The sequence below is a fragment of the Lissotriton vulgaris genome, chromosome 1_1, assembly GCF_964263255.1.
Source record: "Lissotriton vulgaris chromosome 1_1, aLisVul1.2, whole genome shotgun sequence".
Classification (NCBI taxonomy): Eukaryota; Metazoa; Chordata; class Amphibia; order Caudata; family Salamandridae; genus Lissotriton; species Lissotriton vulgaris.
The window spans coordinates 227,862,655-227,883,290 of record NC_141685.1 but is presented as its reverse complement, the minus strand read 5'-3'; the positions used below and the strand labels follow the sequence as shown (position 1 = coordinate 227,883,290).

General features: G+C 47.6%; 1 non-coding gene across 1 annotated transcript; it reads left to right on the top strand.

The window, feature by feature from the left end:
• Window positions 1-2,506: 2,506 nt before the first annotated feature.
• TRNAR-UCU (transfer RNA arginine (anticodon UCU)) lies at window positions 2,507-2,595 on the top strand. The gene is given in 2 exon segments: window positions 2,507-2,543; window positions 2,560-2,595. It is a non-coding gene; the product is annotated as a tRNA-Arg (tRNA).
• The last annotated feature ends 18,041 nt before the right edge of the window (window positions 2,596-20,636 follow it).

The window sequence follows — 20,636 nt, the reverse complement described above, 5'->3', positions numbered from 1 at the left end:
ATCAGTCGCACACTGCCATATCTGTCCAGCGACAGGACAGCTGACGAAGCCCGAACGGCTACAGATGTTAGAGCTCTTGAAGGCAGTGTGGACCGAATCAGCAGCTGACTTCTATGGGCCCATGGAGACAGGGAACTACCTGCTAGTGAGAATAGATGAATTTTCTAGATTTCCCATTGTACCGCAAGTGGCGTCAACATCAGCAAACACGACGCTGCCAGTCATGGATGATGTCTTCGCAGCATGGGGCTCCCCACAAACTTTAAAGACTGATAAGGGTCCGCTTTTCTCAGTAGAGGAGTTTAGGAAATTCATGGACTATTTAGGGATCAGTCACAGGAAAATAACACTGCTGTGACCACAGGCAAATGGCATGGCAAAAAGGATTATGGGAATGATAAAGAAGGCTATCCACCGAGCAAAGCTGACCGAGATATCGATAGGGCAGGCCCTGTGCAAGACACTAAGGGAGTGATGCCCTGCAGAGCTAGTGCTAGGCCGTGTGAGCAGGACAAGGATGCCGCTGATGGAAGAGACAGCAACGGAAGGGCAAGGCTACATCACCGCCAAGGAGGAAGAAGCAAAAGGGAAGATGAAAGCGTACGCCGATGAAAGGAGGCATGCCATTACGGCACAACTAAAAGAGAGAGACTCTGTGGTGGTGCTGCAAAGACAGCTGAGGAAGTCAGTCAGCACGTTCTCGAAGAATCCACTGACGGTGACAGAAGGACGATGGCCCATGGTAACAGCATCAGCAGGGCTCTATCACATCACAAGAAATAGCTCAAACTTCAAGGAATTGAAGGTCAAAGAAGAAGAAAAGGAGACACCAGTGCTAGAGGAGACCCGGCAGGACAAAGGTGCACAAGTGGACTACGGGGAGACACGACAGAGAAGGGAATGCAAGAGACCAAAGAGACTGATTGAAGAGATGTAATGTGAAGAGATTCACCTAAAGAATATTTCTCTCTCTCTCTCTCTCTCTTTTTCTTTTCTCTCTTAGCTCGCTGTCAGTGAAAGTAGGTAGTATCACAAAATGTTTGTTTTGCAACAAGGGGGGAGATGTCATGCCCTGGAGAGCAGGCACTAGGACCTGGAGGTCAGAGTACAGGAAGGGACGACACCGGACTCTAGTTCCACTCAAGGGCAGGAAGGGGGCAGAATGAGATGACCAGGGCAAGAGATAGGACGTACTTACTGATGCTGTAACGAAGCAATAAAAGAAGCTGCTGTACTGACTGTTTGTCTCCTGTCGTAATTGGGCCAACAAAGACACTACAACTACCGGGGCTTTAAGTGGGCCGGGCTCAGCACAGGCAGTTCTAAAAAGCAGGTACTGATACGGGTCCTTATCGGGCTCTCCATTTTGGCTCTCACCCTCACTGAAAAACAACTCAACTCTGCAGCAGTGCCACAATTCACGGCATTTGATGTTACTACAAAGAGGCTCTTTATAGCTGTTTCACAACCTTATAATTTCAGCACTGTAAATATAACTAAGACAAAGTTGCTGTTTTTTTTTAATCTTGTGCAATTAAAAACCGCTGACAAAGCCAATAGTCCTGGCTTGTTGCAGGTGTAATGTTACTTATTGTATTATATATCTGGCTGCAATGACAGAAGCAGTAAAATACCAGTAGGGTAGCAGGCTATGCTAAGCAAAGATTTTTAGCTGAAGTGTTTTTAAGTCGCGCCCTTAATTACATCTGATAAGCTCCATGGAGAAACACCACAGTGTTTTTAATACCAATTAAAGCCCTGCTCACTCCACTGAACCAAAATCGACTTCACTCTTTGCCATTCCACTCTACGACACTACACACCACTAACTTTTAGCCATGCTGAGCAACAGCCACGGTGGTATACAACATGGCTAAAAACATTGGTAAAGCCAATAGCAGTGGCGTAACAAAAACACAGTGCGGTGGGGGCCTAACCTTCAGGCGGACCCTCAGCACAGTACCCTGGTCTGAGAGGCCCTGAGTGAGTGAAGAGGGGTCCCTACCTGTACTTATCAGGGGGCCCCTCTCATGTTTCGTTACACCAGTGGCCAATAGCTCTATTTGCATAGACGTGATCCATTGGCTTTGCCAATACTTGTTTTAATGGCCAGCGACCGCTGGCTCGGGCTCCCCTCGGGAGGTATTCTAGACGGGGCCTAATTTAAGCTCCTCTCTTTATGCGGTTAATGCAGACCAAAACTGAAAGGGGTTAAAATGTACGGACCTTTCCCACCCGGGCCTGTATACACGAGTTTTAAAGTTATGTAGTGGCGTCTGACAGTAACAGATGGGCGGGGTCAACATCCTAAAAATAACCCGGCCCAAAATATCTTACACGCCCCTGACACCCTCTGTGTGGAGCTGGCGCAGTCCTCGTCCGTCTCGTGCCTCGACGTGCACTTGCACCAACTATTCACATTTGTCAGTCATGTAAAATGAATCACACAGACAGGAGACGCGTCATAGATACAATATGTTTTGCGTTTTCATATAATGCAACAGGTGGCTCTGTGGCGCAATGGATAGCGCGTTGGACTTCTAGGTTGGCTGTGAAGGCATTCAAAGGTTGTGGGTTCGAATCCCACCAGAGTCGTTTTTGAATCAACGTTAATTTGGTAGACTTGAATCCTTGAAAGTCATTTTACCAGTCAGTAAACTCGTGCAACAATTTTCCATACCTCAATATGTATCTCTTTACCTTTAGCTTTTATTGACTCTAGCACCGCACGACAAACCACGGGCATTGCTTGCTTTGTGGAAAAGGCGCCTTCATGTTAGGTCAATGTGACCAGCTCATGTTCCAATCCCTGGCTGTTGTCTCATAAATCTACGCCCATATAATGGATTGACGGAACTGTCTCCTTCTTTTCTAGATACCGCCTGCCTTTTTGGCTCACCCAACCCCAGCCCCCACCTCTCCTTTCCTTTTCATCACATCCGTATCATGAAACCCCAATTAGCCCTACAGCCCTTGTCCTCCTCCAGACATTAGTTTGGAAGTAAATCGAACCTCATGACAGGAAAAAGAACAAGAGTAAAAGAGATAACCAGGGCCACTGGAATTATGCGCCAGGATAGGACCAAGTTAGGCATCAGGGTCGAATGAATTATGCAGCAAGAAAAGGCAAATTATGAGGCTCAATACGGTACATAGAATATCTTCATTATTATGGCCTTTTACACTTGCTAACACTGTCTGGGAAAATAATTCACCTCATTATTACCAATTTAACACCCAAATACAGCAATAAGCAACCATAAAATGACCAATCACCTTTGCTAAGCGCAAATATCATGTTTTTTAATTAACTTTTGATCTATTCGAGCTATAAACAAATGTTCTTTTGTTAAAATGTGCAGATTATGCAGCAGATGATGGATTGTGTGACAAACGCAACACATCCATAATCATGTGAAAGTGCAGCAGGATTGTTTCATTCCATTGCCCCTGATGATAACCCAGCCTGTCACTCTGGGCGCTGTAAAGGCTGCCTTCAAAGAATTCTCATGGACTAGACGAGGATGGCAAAGTGGGATCTGTGAGAAATTGGATTATTTTTTGGGGTGATGGTGGTCCGCCACAATGAATTATGTCACTATTTTTGTTAGGTTCTGTACAGTTTTTAGTAATTTAAACCTAAGCTCAAGACCTGATAGCTGAGCTCGTTATGAGCACCGGAGCGCCGTGGCTCATGACGAGCTCAGCTCGTCATGAGCATTCAAGGGGTTAACATTTTTATTCGATCTGTTTACAAATAGATCATAAAAGCACAATTTCATTATAACACATTGATAATCTAAAAACCATGAAAGACAGTATAAAATCATTGTCAAAGTTCGGAGCCCCTTGTGAGTCATTGAGATAACAGACCCAGCCACTTTCTTTTCATTGTACAAGCCCACAAGAATGAGGCAACTGAGAAACATACATAAGGATGAGGTAGGGATTTTAAAAAGTACAAAGCCACCCTACATTGTTTAAAATTATAGCATCTTAAAATAGGGAGAATAAACGCTTCTCTTTCTCTTTGGTAAAATTTGCAGAACAGTACCAAATGTAAATCCGTCTGGGGGGACAAGGGCTTAAGTCAGCATGCTTGAACTGCCCCTCTTGAAGCCCAATCATCAATGGAATGAAATTCAAGCGAAAACGTAACAAAATAAATCTATGGTGAGCTAATGTAAAATGTGAAAGATAAGAGTAAGCGTCCCCTGAGCTAGCCGGAATGAGGGCATAGGCTCTGAATGACTTCGGCTGACAGTTCTTTTCCTTACAGACAAAGCTAGCCCTCTGTAAGAATAGCTCACTTATTTTCTGTTTAGGGACCTTTCTGCAATTAGCAGGATCTCTATAAAGATCTACCTGGCCGATAGCGGAGAGTTCTGCTACCACATATCAGAGCCATCCGGACCTGCTGCACCCATCCAGCCGCATACAATACCTGATTATTTGTTGGGTTAGATTGACAGTTGACCTTCGCCAGATGGAGTGCCGCAGCAGGATCGGCGCCATTCTAATGGTGTCTGACATGTAGCGGAGCCCTAATTCCAGATGCAAAATATAGTTAGAAACTGAGGATGGTAATGAGACCCTGGACTTAAAAAGATGTCTACCTTTCTTTGCAGTTGTTCAATCGGGGCCATCCCCCAAATGCCAGCCCCGTAGGTTACGGCCGCCTTCGTTTTAGCTTGATAAATGTTTTTAATTGTACCCAAGGGGCTCGCTCCTAGCTTCTTAGTGAAATCTTTTATTGCTTGAAGACTTCTTTCCATACCAAGGACTCTTGCTGCCACCAGGTTCAACCAAGATTGTTTACTGTCGAACAGAACTCCCGGGTATGCGAAAGAATCAACCACTTCGATTTTCTTTGAGGCCAGATGGAAATTGAGAGATTTTGATCCTCTGGCAGCTCCAGCTATGATGACAAAAGATTTGGTTTTATTTACTCGAAGGTCTAGGGAGGCCATAAAGTAGGCATAAGCTTTAATGAGGCACTGGAGGGCTACACTCGTTCTAACAATTAGGACTGCATCATCGGCGTAGGGAAATATTGCAGTGGGAGGTTCTCAACTATAGGCACATCTGGGGATGAACCAGACAGGGCTGCCTCCACCCCGTTAGTATAGATGGAAAACAAAAACGGGGCAAGGATACAACCCCGCCTAACCCATTTTTCGATTTTGAACTGACACGTGGCGTATAAAACAGATGACCTGGGGGTCTAACCCCATTTCCTCCGTGATCAGCCATGGCTTCTGATGGGACACGCAATTGAAGGTGGCGGAGAAGTCCATAAAGGCCATGTACAACTTACCACCTTTGGCCTTTGTGTATTTATCTATACAGAGTGAGAGATTGAGGCATTGGTCCACCAACTTTTAGAACTTTTAGACCTCTTGAGGCGGAAGCCGGGAGAGTCGCCCTAGCGATATTTTTAAAACTTGTGTAAATTGATGTGATTTTAAATACAGATTTTACCTTGTTGAGTGTATATTTTGTGAAGCAAAACAATTGTACCTCGATCCCCTGGGCCACGTGATACTCCTGGTGTGGACGCCTTCCCCGGGGACACGCAGGCCACGCCCACCACCTGTTAAGCCACGCCCCTTTTGTGCCGCGCATTTAAATAGCGCGCCAAGCAGAGTGCGAGGCAGAACTTTTAGACCTCTTGAGGCGGAAGCCGGGAGAGTCGCCCTAGCGATATTTTTAAAACTTGTGTAAATTGATGTGATTTTAAATACAGATTTTACCTTGTTGAGTGTATATTTTGTGAAGCAAAACAATTGTACCTCGATCCCCTGGGCCACGTGATACTCCTGGTGTGGACGCCTTCCCCGGGGACACGCAGGCCACGCCCACCACCCGTTAAGCCACACCCCTGCCTCCACCTCTACATATTATGTGTTGCCACCGGAAGCGCAGCGGACGAGCGAAGCGGGAGCGCCGTTTGCGCGCCGAAGGCGCGCCTAAGGCAAGCCCGTCTGCGCCCGTCCGCGACCAGACCGCGGCCGGGGCCAGTCATGCTGCCGGTAGTGGAACACAAGGTGAAAAGATAGCGTGGTCAGGTGAGGACCTAAAAGCATTCGACCTCCCATCTAAATGCTGCCCTCACGCCATAGATCCTATAACCTTCGACCCCCCTCAGATCTGTAGCAATTGCGGGATAGCGATTGGCAGTATTGCCCCCGAGTTACCTCCTAATCCCCAATCCCCACCTGTAACAAACCTCAGGGCGGGCCTACTGAACTGCAGATCCCTCGCCAAACAGACAGATGAGGTCTGGCTTCTACTAGAAGAGCAGGATTGGGATATCTTGTTCTTAACTGAAACGTGGATCAAGGAGGATAACCTGACCTCCATCGCTCTTGCAATCCCTCAGGGATTTAAAATATGCCTCGCCAACCGCCCTGGGACAAAAAGAGGCGGTGGTGTAGCTATTATTTTCAAAGAGCATCTAGTATTGACATCCTCAGCCCCCACTGCTATTCTAGGAATCGAAGGTCTCCACTTCTGCTTCCAAGTGAGCCCTCAGCTTTTACTAGCAGGACTAGTGATATATCGCCCCCCGGTCGGCACGGACCCCTACCTAACTACCTTATTAGACACGATTGTCCAGAGCTCGCTCCTCCACCCCCTTTTTTTAGTGGTAGGTGACTTCAATATCCACATGGATAAAGCTGACTGTACCATGGCAGAGCTGCTCAGAACAACGTTAGATGCTGCCGGTCTCAGACTGATCAATGAGGGCCCTACACACACTGGGGGCCACACTATTGATCTCATCTTTTCTAATATCAAGAATGTGTTATCTGGAACACCCCTCCCTCTGACATGGTCAGACCATTCACTCGTCCCATTTACTCTGAACATTCTGAATGACATCCCGGCATCGAGTAAATGCTACTTCATGAAAAGGCAATGGAAAAAACTGACCCCTGACACCATGGGCCCGGTCCTGGCGCAAACCATCCCTTCCTTGACAAATAATACCAATACGGATGCCATACTCCTCAATGAATGGATAGGTAAGATGGTTTCCTCCATTGCCCCAGCCTCTCGGGCTCTATCAAAAAGAGACTCCCCCTCAGCTCCCTGGTTCTCGCAGGAACTTAGGGATGAGAAAGCGGCCTGTAAAAAATTGGAGAGACTATGGAGAGTTAACTACGGTTTAGAAGAAAAAACTAGATATAAGGAAGCTTCCAAAAAATTCCGGAAAGCCATTAGAAATAATAAAAAAACGTTTCTACGTGGACTCGATTCTCCAGGCAGAACAGTCGAGCAAACAAGTCTTCAAAGTGGTAAAGTCATTCTTATAACCTAAATGCATTGAAAGAGAGGTTGTCCCCACGGCTATGCTATGCGAGCAAATTTCAGAATACTTTGATCACAAAATTAAAAAAGTGTACGACTCTTTTGGTCCAGTAATAAAAACTGTGAAGCAGGACACATCGATCAATGGCGAGCTAGGAGAGACCCTCACCCAGTTCATGCATATCTCCCTGAATGAGGTAAGGCATGAACTCAGCCGCTGTAAATCCGGCTCCCCTGACGACCCCTGTCCAGCTAAACTATGGAGTGCCATAGCTGACTCGGTAGCTCCCACACTGCAATGTATTTGGAACTCTTCCATCACATGAGGCGTTTTCCCAGACATCTGGAAGCATGCTACTCTCCTTCCCCTAAAGAAAAAACCAAATGGGGACCCAGATGACCTCACGAATCTCCGCCCAATATCCCTCCTAGCTGCCCCGGGAAAAATGCTGGAAAAAGTTATACAACGCCAACTGAGTTATTTTGTGGAAACCAGCAACATTTTACATGAAACTCAATCTGGCTTTCGGCCCGGCTTTAGCACAGAAACAGCGCTCATAGAGGTAGCCGAGTCAGTGAGGTGGTCGATGGACGCAGGAGAATCAGCAATGCTGGTACTCCTGGATCTGTCGGCCGCCTTCGATACGGTGGACCACGCCAGATTACTCAGCCGGCTGGCAGAGATAGGCATTCAAGACAGAGCGCTGGGGTGGATAAACTCCTACCTATCTCAGAGAACGCAGAAGGTGGCACTAGGGACGATTTCTTCCACACCCAAAACCCTCAGCTGTGGAGTCCCGCAAGGATCGGCCCTCAGCCCTCTCTTGTTCAACATCTATCTGGCCCCCCTCTTTACGCTAATTGCCAACTGGGGTGTCAAGGCAATCTCATATGCCGACGACACCCAGTTGGTATTTCCATACTCTGAGATGACGCAGGACTCTTTCTCAAACTTTAAAGGCTGTCTCCAGGACATTGCTCACTGGATGAACACTAATAAACTAAAACTTAATGCCAATAAAACCGAAGTCATTTTCTTCGGCAAGGGTCCCACTCCCGCCCCTGATCTCTGGTGGCCTTTGGAGATGGGCCCCCCCCCCCCTCTCCCAGTCACTCGGCAAAAAACCTCGGAGTGAGATGGGACGATAAAATATCCTTTACATCCCATATCCAACAAGTGGCCGGATGCTGCCTGAGCAAGCTAAGAAACCTCCGAAAAATTCTTAGACTTCTACCGGAGAGCTGCAGGAAAACGGTTGTCCATGCAACTGTCACCACACGGCTGGACTATGCCAATGGTTTGTACCTGGGCCTCCCAAAATTCCTGACTCACAAACTACAGGTAGTTCAAAATGCGGCTGCGAGACTGTTACTGCGAATTCCTTTCAAGCAGTCAGTCTCTCCGCATCTTCAAACCCTGCATTGGCTGCCAGTGGCCAACCGAATAAAATTCAAAGCTCTGACGCTTGCGTTCAGGGCCTTACATGGCTCCTGCCCACATTACTTAAAAAAACGCCTTCCAAAATACTCCCAAAGCCGCGCATTACGGTCCAATGACCGTGTCCAATTGGTCGTCCCACGAGCAAAAAAGGCAAGACTTGGCGGTCAAACCTTTTCAGCAAATGTCTCCGCTTTGTGGAACTCCCTGCCACAAGCAATCCAACAGGCCCCATCCGAACCCTGTTTTAAGAAGATGCTAAAGACCTGGCTCTTCACCCATCCACGCTAGTTCTCCCACCTTTTTGCCCAGGTTTACTGTGTTCTACTAGCGCCGGGACACCTCCTCGTGAGGTAGCTGTTCGCGCTGTATAAAATCCAGTATTATTATTAATATTATTATCCCCTTCCCCTTCTGGAACCCATATTGTGCCTGGATTAAAATATTTAGTTCTATGGCCCAGCCTGGCTAGTAGCAACCAGCCCATTTATCTAGCTGTTGTATCAAGAAGGGAGATTGGGCAATAGTTTTTCTGCCCCTGTCACCCTTCTTGAAAATAGGGACTATGATGCTTTGCTTGCAGGATGGGGGGGCCCTCTTCCACTATGCTATTGAAGACATTTGTGAGGAGGGGGACCCAAATATTATAGTTGCCCTGAAATAGATCAATTGGAATCCCATCAGGTCCTGGGGCCTTTCCCGGTGTACAAGGTTCTAACCCTGTTCTGACTTTCTGTGTCGTAAATGTCAGTGGTCTCAGGGGAAGGGACAGTGGAGCAGGAAAAGGAGACTCCGTGGCAAATTTACCCCCGAAGATGCCTTCGAAGTGCTCTATCCATGCCTCTTCTTCTACATGCTTGTCCAGGGACCGGTCTTTTGTATCTTTAAAGTAAGGGTCCTTTATAACTTTCCAGAACTCCCTATTATTTATTAAAATGGCGGCTTCTTCGAGATCCTCCTCTTCCTTATATCTTTTACACGTTTGTTTCTGGCTTGTTTATACTCATGCGTTAATGTTTTAACCAAAGCCAGATCTCTAGGCTGGGATTTTAGAGCAGTAACAAGTCGTCTCTTTGCTAGGGAGCACAATGTATCAAACCAGCGGCTCTGTTGGAGATCGGGTGCTGGCTTATGGCGAGGGAGTGCAGCTTTTAAGTCTGATAGGAGGGTTATGAACTGAGTGACCAGTAGAGGAGGGGACAGATCAATGACCAGACAGTGTAAAATATTTCCCCTTACTTGGGCTAGTATTAGTATTACAGGGTAATAACTTGCCTGACATACAATACACCTAATGCTGAAGCTTCGACACTAGAAGGTTTCCAATACTTTCCAATTCCCTCATAAGTGTAATCCCTATCACTACTCATTGTGTCGTGGTGCATCAATTTTATAAAACCAATGTCATCAGACCAACAACAAACTTATCCTACCCACAAAAGTATGGGACAGGAGAGAAAGCATCTCACGGTCGTAACACCAAGGGGGTTGCTGACTGGTACTCGCCAGCATACCCACTTATCATAATAGGTTATTTCCCTCCATACAGTAAAATAAAAGTGTGTGTGTTTTCGTGAAAAATCTCAAACCCAATGAAGTAAAGAAGATCAGTAAAAACCCAAGTGTGAATTAACTGTCAGTGCATACTGTCTTTATAAGTGCCCATTGGACCCCTGTGAAAATGTAAAAGTATAATTCTCACCATTTAAAACCTGTAAAGCTAACTGGCTCAACGGAACTTTATTAAGTTCTGTAAGCTTTCCCAATTAAAAATGGTTATAATCAAACCTGATTAAAACCATTTTTAATTGGGAAAGCTTACAGCACTTAATAAAATTACGATATAAAACAATAATATAAATACAAAAGAAATCAGTATATCTAACAAATTTAAAAAAAGGAAAAATGTTTTACTCTTTTTCATATTAATTATATACTACACTAACTAAAATAATACAAAAAATATTAGATAGCGGAGGTAATAAAATTACTATCCCAACTCCAAACAGTGCAACAGTAGGGAAAGCGTTGGATAGCGTAGGCGTAAAAATTACTAGTCCCACTCCAGAGAGTGCAACAGTAGGGAAAGCGTTGGATAGCGTAGGAGTAAAAATTACTATCTCCACTTCAGTGAGTGCAACAGTAGGGAAAGCGTTGGATAGCGGGAGGGTAAAAATTACTATTCCCACTCCAGTAATTGCAACAGTAGGGAAAGCGTTGGATAGCGTAGGGGTAAAAATTACAATTTACACTCCAGAGAGTGCAATAGTAGGGAAAGTGTAGGACAGCGTAGGGGTAAAAATTACTATTTCCACTACAGTGAGTGCATCAGTAGGGAAAGTGTTGGATAGTGAAGGGGTAAAAATTACTATTCCCACTCCAGAGAGTGCAACTGTAGGGAAAGTAATGATTTAATATTTACATAAAAAATACATTAATTATCAATACCAATAAAAAAGTAATTAAAATAATTACCAATTACAAAATATTTAAAAATGAATTATTATAAATACCAATAAATATTATGTATTAAAAATTAATTAGCTATTAATAATTAATTAACACACATTTAATCTCCAATACAAAAAATTAATAAGTAATACATTTGCTTACCAATTAATTATTATTTAACTGTAAAGTAATTATCGATACACAAAAATAATTTCAATAATTACCTAATTACAATCAAATTACTTCCCACCCTATTCCCTTAAAAACCCACAACCCGTTCCGAATAATAAATTAATACAATTAATGTAATTAGCAATTAATCAATTAATACAAATTAATTACCAATTAATTAAAAATAACTACCAATTAATTAAAATAATTAACAATTAATAATTAATTAACAATAAATTATTCATCAATACCAATAAATAAAAATAAGTAATTACTTAATACCAATTAAATTACTTCCCACTCTATTCCCCTATAAACCCACAACCCGCTACAGAACTAAAACGCAAAAGTTAATTAAAAATAATGACTAATTCCTAAAAATTTATATTTCATTTACTGTAATTAAATGACTTCCCACGCTATTCCCTTATAAACCCACAACCCGCTACGGAATTAAATTCCGCAAAAATTAAATAACATGAAATTAATTACTTTAAAAAAATTCAAACACGCATTACAAAATAATACATACTTTTAGCACATATACTAACACTTAAAACACAATAAAAAAAGTCGATATTTTTAACAACTTTCTTATGACTGTCAATATTACTAACTTCGATATTATGAAAATCAATATTTCTTACCTGAATTTCGATATTCTGCACCACTATATTTTTGCAATTCGATATTCTGTCCATTCTATATAAAAAACTTGATATTCTGTCCAGTCGATATTTTTTTCTCGATATTGTGACTGTTCACCAGTTGGTGTCTGGCGGGAGCGCCAACAAGCCTTGGTAGCTGAAAATGCCAATGAAAGTGAAAAGCTGCATGTGTTGGGACCAGCAAGACCCCAGGGTCTCACCAAGTGCAAGAGAGTCTGAGCAGGCCCGAGCATGAAGGGGAGCCCACTGAAGTAAAGGAAAGCCCTCAAGAGGACTCACAGGCTGAAGGGACAGGTCGCAAGAGGTCCTTGAGCCGCTCTCCAAAGTTGGAGGCCCAAGGTGCAGAGGATGAACTGATCTTCAAGTGATGAGGTGTTAGATGCTGGAGCTTATTGTAGCTCCATAATCTCTGGAGTGCAGAGCCAATAAGCTGTGGCAATGGCAAGTAGACCCACTGTACAATGGTTTGATCCCAGTGGTTCTGATGAGGGATACTGTCCTCAGAATTGCTGTGAAGACAGGCCAGGCCTCAATGGAGCTGCAAAGCCATGACCTGTGTTTCTGGGCCTTGGGAAATCCGTAAAATGACAAAAGCAGCAGACCAGTTAGCTTTGTTGCAATGCCTACAGATGCAGTATGAGTACTTGGGCCATACTTCCAGCACCAGAATCGGCGTTGGGTTATGATTCTAACATGTTTGACACCAAACATGACCAGGTTTGGTGCATTCACTCTATAGTTAGACATCTCATAATGACTGATGTCCTATATATATCTTAAATCTCTGATTCCACTTGCAAGGCCTGGAGAATTGACTCCAGGGTTTATAGGGGTGTCCTACTCATGCAGAAACACCCCCACACTTGTAACCAAGCACCCTGCCCTCAAGACTGAAGAGCCTGTCATAGGGGTGACTTATAGATTTTAAGTGTAGTTACAATAGCTATAAGGAACCTTATAACTGTTGTGTGGGGTGCAAGCACTAACTCACACAGGCTGCAGTGGTAGGCCTTTAGTCACAGTTTAAGTGGCCTCCTACTGGCCTACAATACCTGCCAATGGGAGACCCTGGTGTACCTATGCCCTGGGTTTCTCAGTACCATATACTAGGAACTTATGATGGGTACAACAGTAGCCAATTGTGGAGGTACTGAATTACTTACCAGAGCCAATTTACGGGAGAGAGCACAGATGCAAGGGTACTGATTAGCAGGAAACAAGCAAATCCTACTTCCCTACACAACCCTCCACAAAAGTAAAGACCTGATCTTACCTTGCCCAGTTGAGTCTTCATTTTCTAAGTGGAAATATCTGGCAAGTCCATCTGAGTTAGCAGGGTTATGTGCAGGTCTATGCTCCACTTAAAAGTCGATCCCCTTTAGGGAAATGAACCACCTCAAAAGTTTGGGGTTTTCACCCTTCATCTTTTTCAGCCACAAAAGGGGCTTTTGGTCTTTCTGAACAATTAAGTCAGTGCTAATCAAGTATGGCCTGAACTTCTTCTAGGCCCAGACCACAGTAAAGGTTTCCCTCTCAATAGCTGACGAACATTTCTCTCTGGGGGCCAACCTTCTGTTAATAAAAGCTACTGATTGATCCTGACCCTCTGCATTACGTTGTGACACAATAGCATATATTTCTATCTCAGATGCATCTGTTTGGACAATAAATTGCTTGGAGTCGCCAGGACTCTGCAGAATGGTGGCAGTGCACATGGCCCGCTTCAGGTCATCAAATGCTTTTTGACAGCTAACACTCCACTGAAATTTCTTAGGCATTCTTTTGGAGGTGAGATCATTAAGGGTGTCATAACTCTTAACAAATCTTCTGAAGCACCCAGGCAGACCCGTTAATCTTTGATCTGAGTCTGGGTAGTGGGAGCAATCCAGAGCAATCCAGTCCCTGATTGTCTGAATTTTGCTCTCTTGTGTTTTAACTTGGCCTCCACCGACAATGTTGTCCAAGTACAAAACCTTGCTCTGCCCTTTCTGTCACGTTGTGGATTTTTTATTTTTTAGAGAGTTTTATATAGCACAAACTTGACCCAAAAGAATTTGGGTATCAGAGCACCAGTTGAGTTACACGAGGACACATTCATTTTTGGTAGGCACAGGGAGATTAAGTGATTTGCCCAGAATAACTGGGTGTTGCGCGTCCTTTACTGAGACTCACACCAGATTCCTCAGATTTGAGGTCGACTGCCCTAGCCATTAGGCCAACTCCTCTCCCCTAAGAGTAAGATGTTCTTATTACTTGTTTGCTTTTAGGTGCACAATAGAAGAGACATTACCCACATAAGTGCCTGACAGAGGCTCTGTGCATGACGTGACGTGTGACTGACTATGGAACATGGGCATCTCTTCAGCTTGTGAAAATAAGATTCACTAACAATTTGACAGCTTCAAGATGGCCCCAAAGAAAGGCGCTGCCATGGAAGTGCTCAGTGGGGAGGAGAAGAAGCAGATTTCCACCACTGGTGAGCTGCCCACAACCTTTTTTGTTAAAGTTGTGCCTGCCACACTGGTGTCCGCTGAGTAAGCTGAGAGCAGCACTCCTGCATCCACAGCACCACTTCTCCAAATTAATCCCAGGACCATGTCTGTCAGTGAGGCAGCTAGTGTAATAATATCGGCGCCGATGAGTAGTGACGTTGAATTAGATTTATCCCTTTCACAAAGTAGGAAACAGAGCAAAGTGGAGAGCAGCCACAGCCAAAACTGGCAATAGTACATTTGCCTGATTTTGGAGCTGAACAGGAGGCTGTGCTTCTTTCCGTGCAAGACATTGAACCTCCTCTTCTAGAATCATTGGCTCCCAGATCTCCAGAAAGGAAAAGGAATTGTACTACAGCACCATCTTCTCCAAGCACCACTTCTGGACATGGAATGGAAGCCGGCAGAGTTCAGGAGAGGCAAGGGAAAAGAAAAGTTCCTGAAAGACTTAGACTTATGGAAGGGGATGATGAGGAGGATAATGATGATGAGGCAGTCATGGTGGAAGGTGACACAGAGGAGACTGACATTGCTATTCAACCTGCTCCAAGGGATATGGCACAGGTAGAACTGCCACCAGTTCCCATATTTGCAAATCCCCAGCTGAGAACCTCCCCAACCCCTTCCTCACGAGAAGCAGAGAGACAATCAATGACATGCCCACCTACCTCCAGTCATTATTCAGGCATTGGCAGTGGCCCAGTTTGGGACTTGTTTTCGGTTAGAAAAAAGGGGGAGCACATTGAAGTATACAGCATTTACAGCAAAAGTGTTCGTCAAGGTAAACCTGGTACAAATTATGGCACTGGAGGCCAAACGATCCATATGAAAAAAACACCACACAATCAAGCCGGAGGAGCACCTTAAAAAGTTTGCTGTACATGGTTAAGGTGGTGAGGATCGCTGGGGAATATCATCTACAAGCCCAATCATGGTGAAAGGTGATGAGGATGAAGAGGGTGACACCTTCACGCTAAGCAGCCCCGTACCCAGCATTGTGACAGCAGACTCACACACCTCTGTGACTTCGCAATGGCACAAGCTTCAAAGTTAGGTGGAGACACAGGGGCATACAGTGACCAGAGGCCTGGGTGGAGTTCAAGTAGCTGCGCTACGGAGAACTCTGCGAAGTGGTAAAAAAACTCAGCTGTGCTACACACAGTTCTGCAAGTGTTAGATTATTTAATTTACGATGGAATTTGTGGAATACATTCTTAATTTGTTGTGCACTGGTGGAACCACTGTTACTGATGTTATACCTATGTGCTGCTGGGGCAGGGCACATCGCCAGTCTGCACGCCTATGAGTACACTGTTAAAATGGACTGTTAAACATGAAGGTGTGCATCCTGTCATATTAAACGTACATTCGTTGATTCATTGATGCTAGATGAAAATGGCAAAAATATGTAAATAAAAAAAGTAACACAATTTAAAAAAAAGCAACATTTAACATAATAAGATTGTACATTACAGCAGTGTAGCAAGAATAATACATTGGGGGTACCATTGTAGATAAATAGTCACATGTTATACAACTCGTGTCTATGCGATTAACAATTAACTACTATATCTTAAACTGAAACTACCCCCTCCCCTGGTTCGCTGGCGCCCTATGCAATCATGCTCATATGAGAAGGTTATATTCTCTCGTTTAAAAAAAAAAGAAAGAGGGGGGTGTGGCTTAGCGGGCGTCGATGGCGGACGTGGCTTTCTAGAGCTCCCGCCGGCCCGAAGATTATCCGACCTATTATCCTGGCCCCCGGACCCGAATAGTGCACTACTTGTGGGGCGATTGTGGCGGACAGTGCTGGGAGCCATCCGACGCCGGGAGCGACGCTCCGGGACCTTTCAGGGCAGTGGAACCGGCCGGAGCAGCGAGCGGCCTAGTCCCGAACGGACAAGCCGGGGCCTCGATTTTGGCGCACCCGGAATGGAGGACTCGCACAGAGGCCGGCGGCGCCACTCTTCTGTCCAGGTCTGGGACTGCCTGGTGTCAGTGACTCATCGAGGAGTCCCCTGCCTATCACTGCAGTAACGGCGGCAGAGACTGGTGCCCGGAGACCGCCGAGGAGGAGCCGCGGCCTACCTGGCCTTGGCGAAGCCGGGGCCTCGAGTTTAGTGGTCCCCACCCGGCGACACCAGCACCTATCCTCGGGCCGGGAGCGCAGGTGCAGCGGGGCCCCGGGAGCGGAGGGTCAGTCGTGCGCTTGGACCGGACTGCTGGAATCCCCATACCTGTGCTCGCCGGGGCAGTGGACTGAGGGACTGAGGGCCTGTAGGACGAACCGGAAGGGCTCGTGTCTGTGCCGGGACAGGTGTGCCTGCGGACCCAGTGTGGACCTGGCGCCGACCCTGCGGAGGAGTTCGACGAACCGTGAGTGTCACCCCCCCTGGTAGACCCCCCCCTCCCATCGCACTGCAGAGATTCCTGGAGGGGTGCAGGGACCAGTGAGACCGATTTGGGGCCCTGAGCAGGCTGCCAGGCCTAGGATATCCCGGGGCTGTCGTGGGGGATTGCGAGGTGCACCAGTGCAGGCTGTGGTGGCGAACTCATAGGGAGAGGTGCCCCTGGCGGCTCTCACTCACGCTGGGGCTTAGCCTGCAGGGGTCTGCGGAGACTCGTTGTGAGGCCCTCTCCCCCCACCCGGAATAGACGGAGGCGGTGTGCATGAGGAGTGTATCGCCTGTGGGGGTGTCTGGACAGTGAACCACCCTTGGCAGTTGTTGGTGGTGTGGATTGCCCCGCCAAAAGGATCCGCTGACGCTTTGAGGACAGTGATACTGGACTCAGCCTTGGCCATGACCAGAGGGGGTGGTGGACCCGCTAAGCAGGGGCCCATCGACAAATTCACGGAACCAAATGGCGGCCCCAGAGCACAGGGGGGCCAGGGGTCGGGGCCGGATAACGCGGCGCTAATGGCGGTGATCTCCCAATCAAGGGACATGCTGGACGCCAAGATTGGGGCTGTTGGGGCGGATGTGACCCTCCTGAGACAGGACCTGCGCAACGCTGTGGCGCGAATTACAGAGGCCGAGTCCAGGATCTCCGTGGTGGAAGATGATGTCGGGACCCTGAAGAAGAAAATGGCGGCGATGGAGAATATTCAGAAGGGTCTTGCGCTTCGTGTGGAGGATGCCGAAGGACGGGCGCGCAGGAACAACCTTCGCTTTGTGGGTTTTCCGGAGGGCTGTGAAAAGGGCAGCATGGAACGCTTCCTTTCCCAATGGCTGGAGAGCTGGCTCCCCAGTATACCCTGTCCCGCTGCTTTGTGATTGAACGCGCGCACCGGGCCCTGACGCAGAAGCCGCCGGCAGGTGAACAGCCCAGGCCGGTGATCGCCAGAATCCTGAACTTCCATGACAGAGACACTATACTGCGGGAGGCGAGGGCCAAAGATTCTCTTTTATTTGAAAATCACAAGATCATGATCTTCCCCGACTACACCAAGATGGTGCAATAGCAGAGGCACTCCTTCCTGGCCGCCAAGGCAAAACTTTGGGCCTGAAGATTCAGTATTCCTTGCTCTATCCGGCCCGCCTACGAGTGGTCTTTCAATCCAGGATTCACTTTTTCGATACGCCAGAAGACGTCTTCAGGTGGACGGATGAAACTGTGAGAGTCAGGCCCCATGCCCAACCGGGCCTTGATCCGGGACACACGAGCGATTCATCACAAAACTAGAGTGATCAGAACGCCCGAAGCCAAAGGAATAGGAATTCCAGATCCCGGAGGCGCTATGTCTCTAGCACTGAGTCTCGGACTGCTGCGCCCACTGATTCGGACCACTCGGGTGGAGGTAGCTGAGGGGCAATGGGTGGTCCTGCCCGCCTACGGATACCAGCTGCCCCGGCTGAGGGGAATGGTCCACCTGTGCTTTGCTCTACGGACGACTGCACGCTGAGTAAACTGACACACTTGGTTGGGTATTCCATCAATTGCTAGGACTATGAGAAGGTTTCGGGGTGCTCTGATACAGGGGCTACCTGCCTCCTACATGGTTGGGAGATGTTAGGGGGAAGGGGGGAGTTTTAGCTTAGTGGGTGTTTGGGATCCATTGGTATGGTAGGCTTTGGGCGCTCTGTCTTGGGCCTGAGGCCGCCCATGCCGCGACAGATACTTCAGTGTTCTATGAGGTATTGGGGGGGGGAGGTAGGCAGTTGGGGGGCTTGTTTGGGGGTCAGGTTGGGACAAGGGTTTGGGCAGGCGGGGAGGTTGGGGTGGCTGAGTGGGGTTGGTGGTGGGGGTGGGGGAGGAGGGCGGTGGGGGGTGTAGATGAGGTTGAAACAGTGTCTGCGCTACTTTGGCAATTGTATTGTATGTGTGTGTGGCTCCGAGAGCCCAGGACTCTATATTTTCTCCCCATAGACAATGGTTGATGCCCAAAGGTCAGGCCTCCCACAGGCGACGGTACGAGTAGTGAGCTGGAATGTCCGGGGGATGCTAGATAAAATAAAGCGAGGGGCGGTGCTGCGGCTGGGGAAAAGGGAAGGGGCGGACATTCTCCTCCTACAGGAGACGCACCTCCAGGGCACCAAGACCCTCAGTTTGCAGAGATATGGCTATCAACAAGTGTTTCATGCGGGCTTTGCGAGAGGGTTACGGGGGGTGGCGGTCCTGATACACCGCAGGCTCTCTTATGTACACGAGTCGCAATGGATCGATGTCCATGGTAGATATGTGTTTGTTAAAGGAATGGTTGGGGATGAGCCGAAGGTCTTTGGTAGTGTGTATGCTCTGCCCCCGTTGCATTGAAAAGCTGTTTGAGGTGTGGGCTGATATCCCGGATGTGCTGGCGATTGTGGGGGGAGACTGGAATGATGTGATGGATGGACAGATGGACCGTTATAGGCCCGGTAGGGAACCCCAGGATGCGGCACCGACGAAGCTTCAAGGCCTAGCGCAGGGCATGGGTTGGATTGACACATGGCGCTACCAACACGCTTTGAGTCGTGAATATTCCTATGTGTCGGCAGTGCACAAGTCCTTCTCCAGGTTGGATTACTTGTTCGTGCCGCTCTCCTGGCTGGGGAGGGTCGCTTTCACAGCTGTGCTCCCTCGTGGTATCTCGGACCACTCCCCCGTGTCCCTGGATCTGCTGCTGGATAAGAGGCGACAGCCCTTCCGATGGCGCCAGTCTGCGTGGCACCTGCAACAGGATAGCTATCGCTCACATTTACGTGAAGCCATTTCTAATTATTGGGCGGAGAACGACGGGCCGGAGGTAGACGCCGCCACCCAGTGGGAGGCGCTGAAGCCGGTGCTCCGGGGGGTGGACATTGCTTGGTGTGCAGAGGCCCGCAGGACCCGTCAGAGAGAGGTGGAGGAGGCAGCGGGGCGGGTTCGGGACCTGGAGAGAGAATGCACTATGGGCGACACAGATGGCTGTGGGGCAGCTCCTGATGGCGCAGCAATCGTACTCATCCCTGTTACTCAATGAGGCGCCCCAGCTCTGGCTGGCCACACAGAGCAGAATTTATCAATGGGGGGATAAATCCAGCACCATGCTCTACAGACTCTGCCAGCACACCTTCCGAGCTCAGACCCTGCCGGGCATTCGAGATGAGCGAGGGAACCAGATGTCGGCCCCTGAGGACATAGCGACCAGTTTTGCACAGTACTATGCAGATCTATATGCCCCCCAAGAGGTCCTCCCTGCGGAAGACGTTGATAAATTCTTGGCGGACCTCCCGCCGCCTGCGCTCTCGGATGAGGGCCGAGATCAGCTGGAACTCCCCCTGTCCCTGGAGGAACTAGGCACGGCACTTGGGGAATTGAATTCTGGTAAGGCCCCGGGACCAAATGGGTTCCCGTGTGAATTCATGAAAACCTTTCACCTCCAACTGGAGGGGCGCTATAGGTTGGCACTAGAGGCAGCCAGGGAGGGTTGTCGCCTCCCAGCGGACTGGCGACATGCCGAAATTGTTGTTTTCTGTAAGCCAGGGAGACCCCCTGAACACCACTCCTCGTACAGGCCGATTTCCCTTTTAAATTTTGAGGTGAAGATATTAGCCAAGGCCCGGGCCAACCGCCTCCTCCCATATATCACCGATCTGGTGCACCCTGATCAGGCGGGGTTCATGCCCCATAGGGCAACCAGAC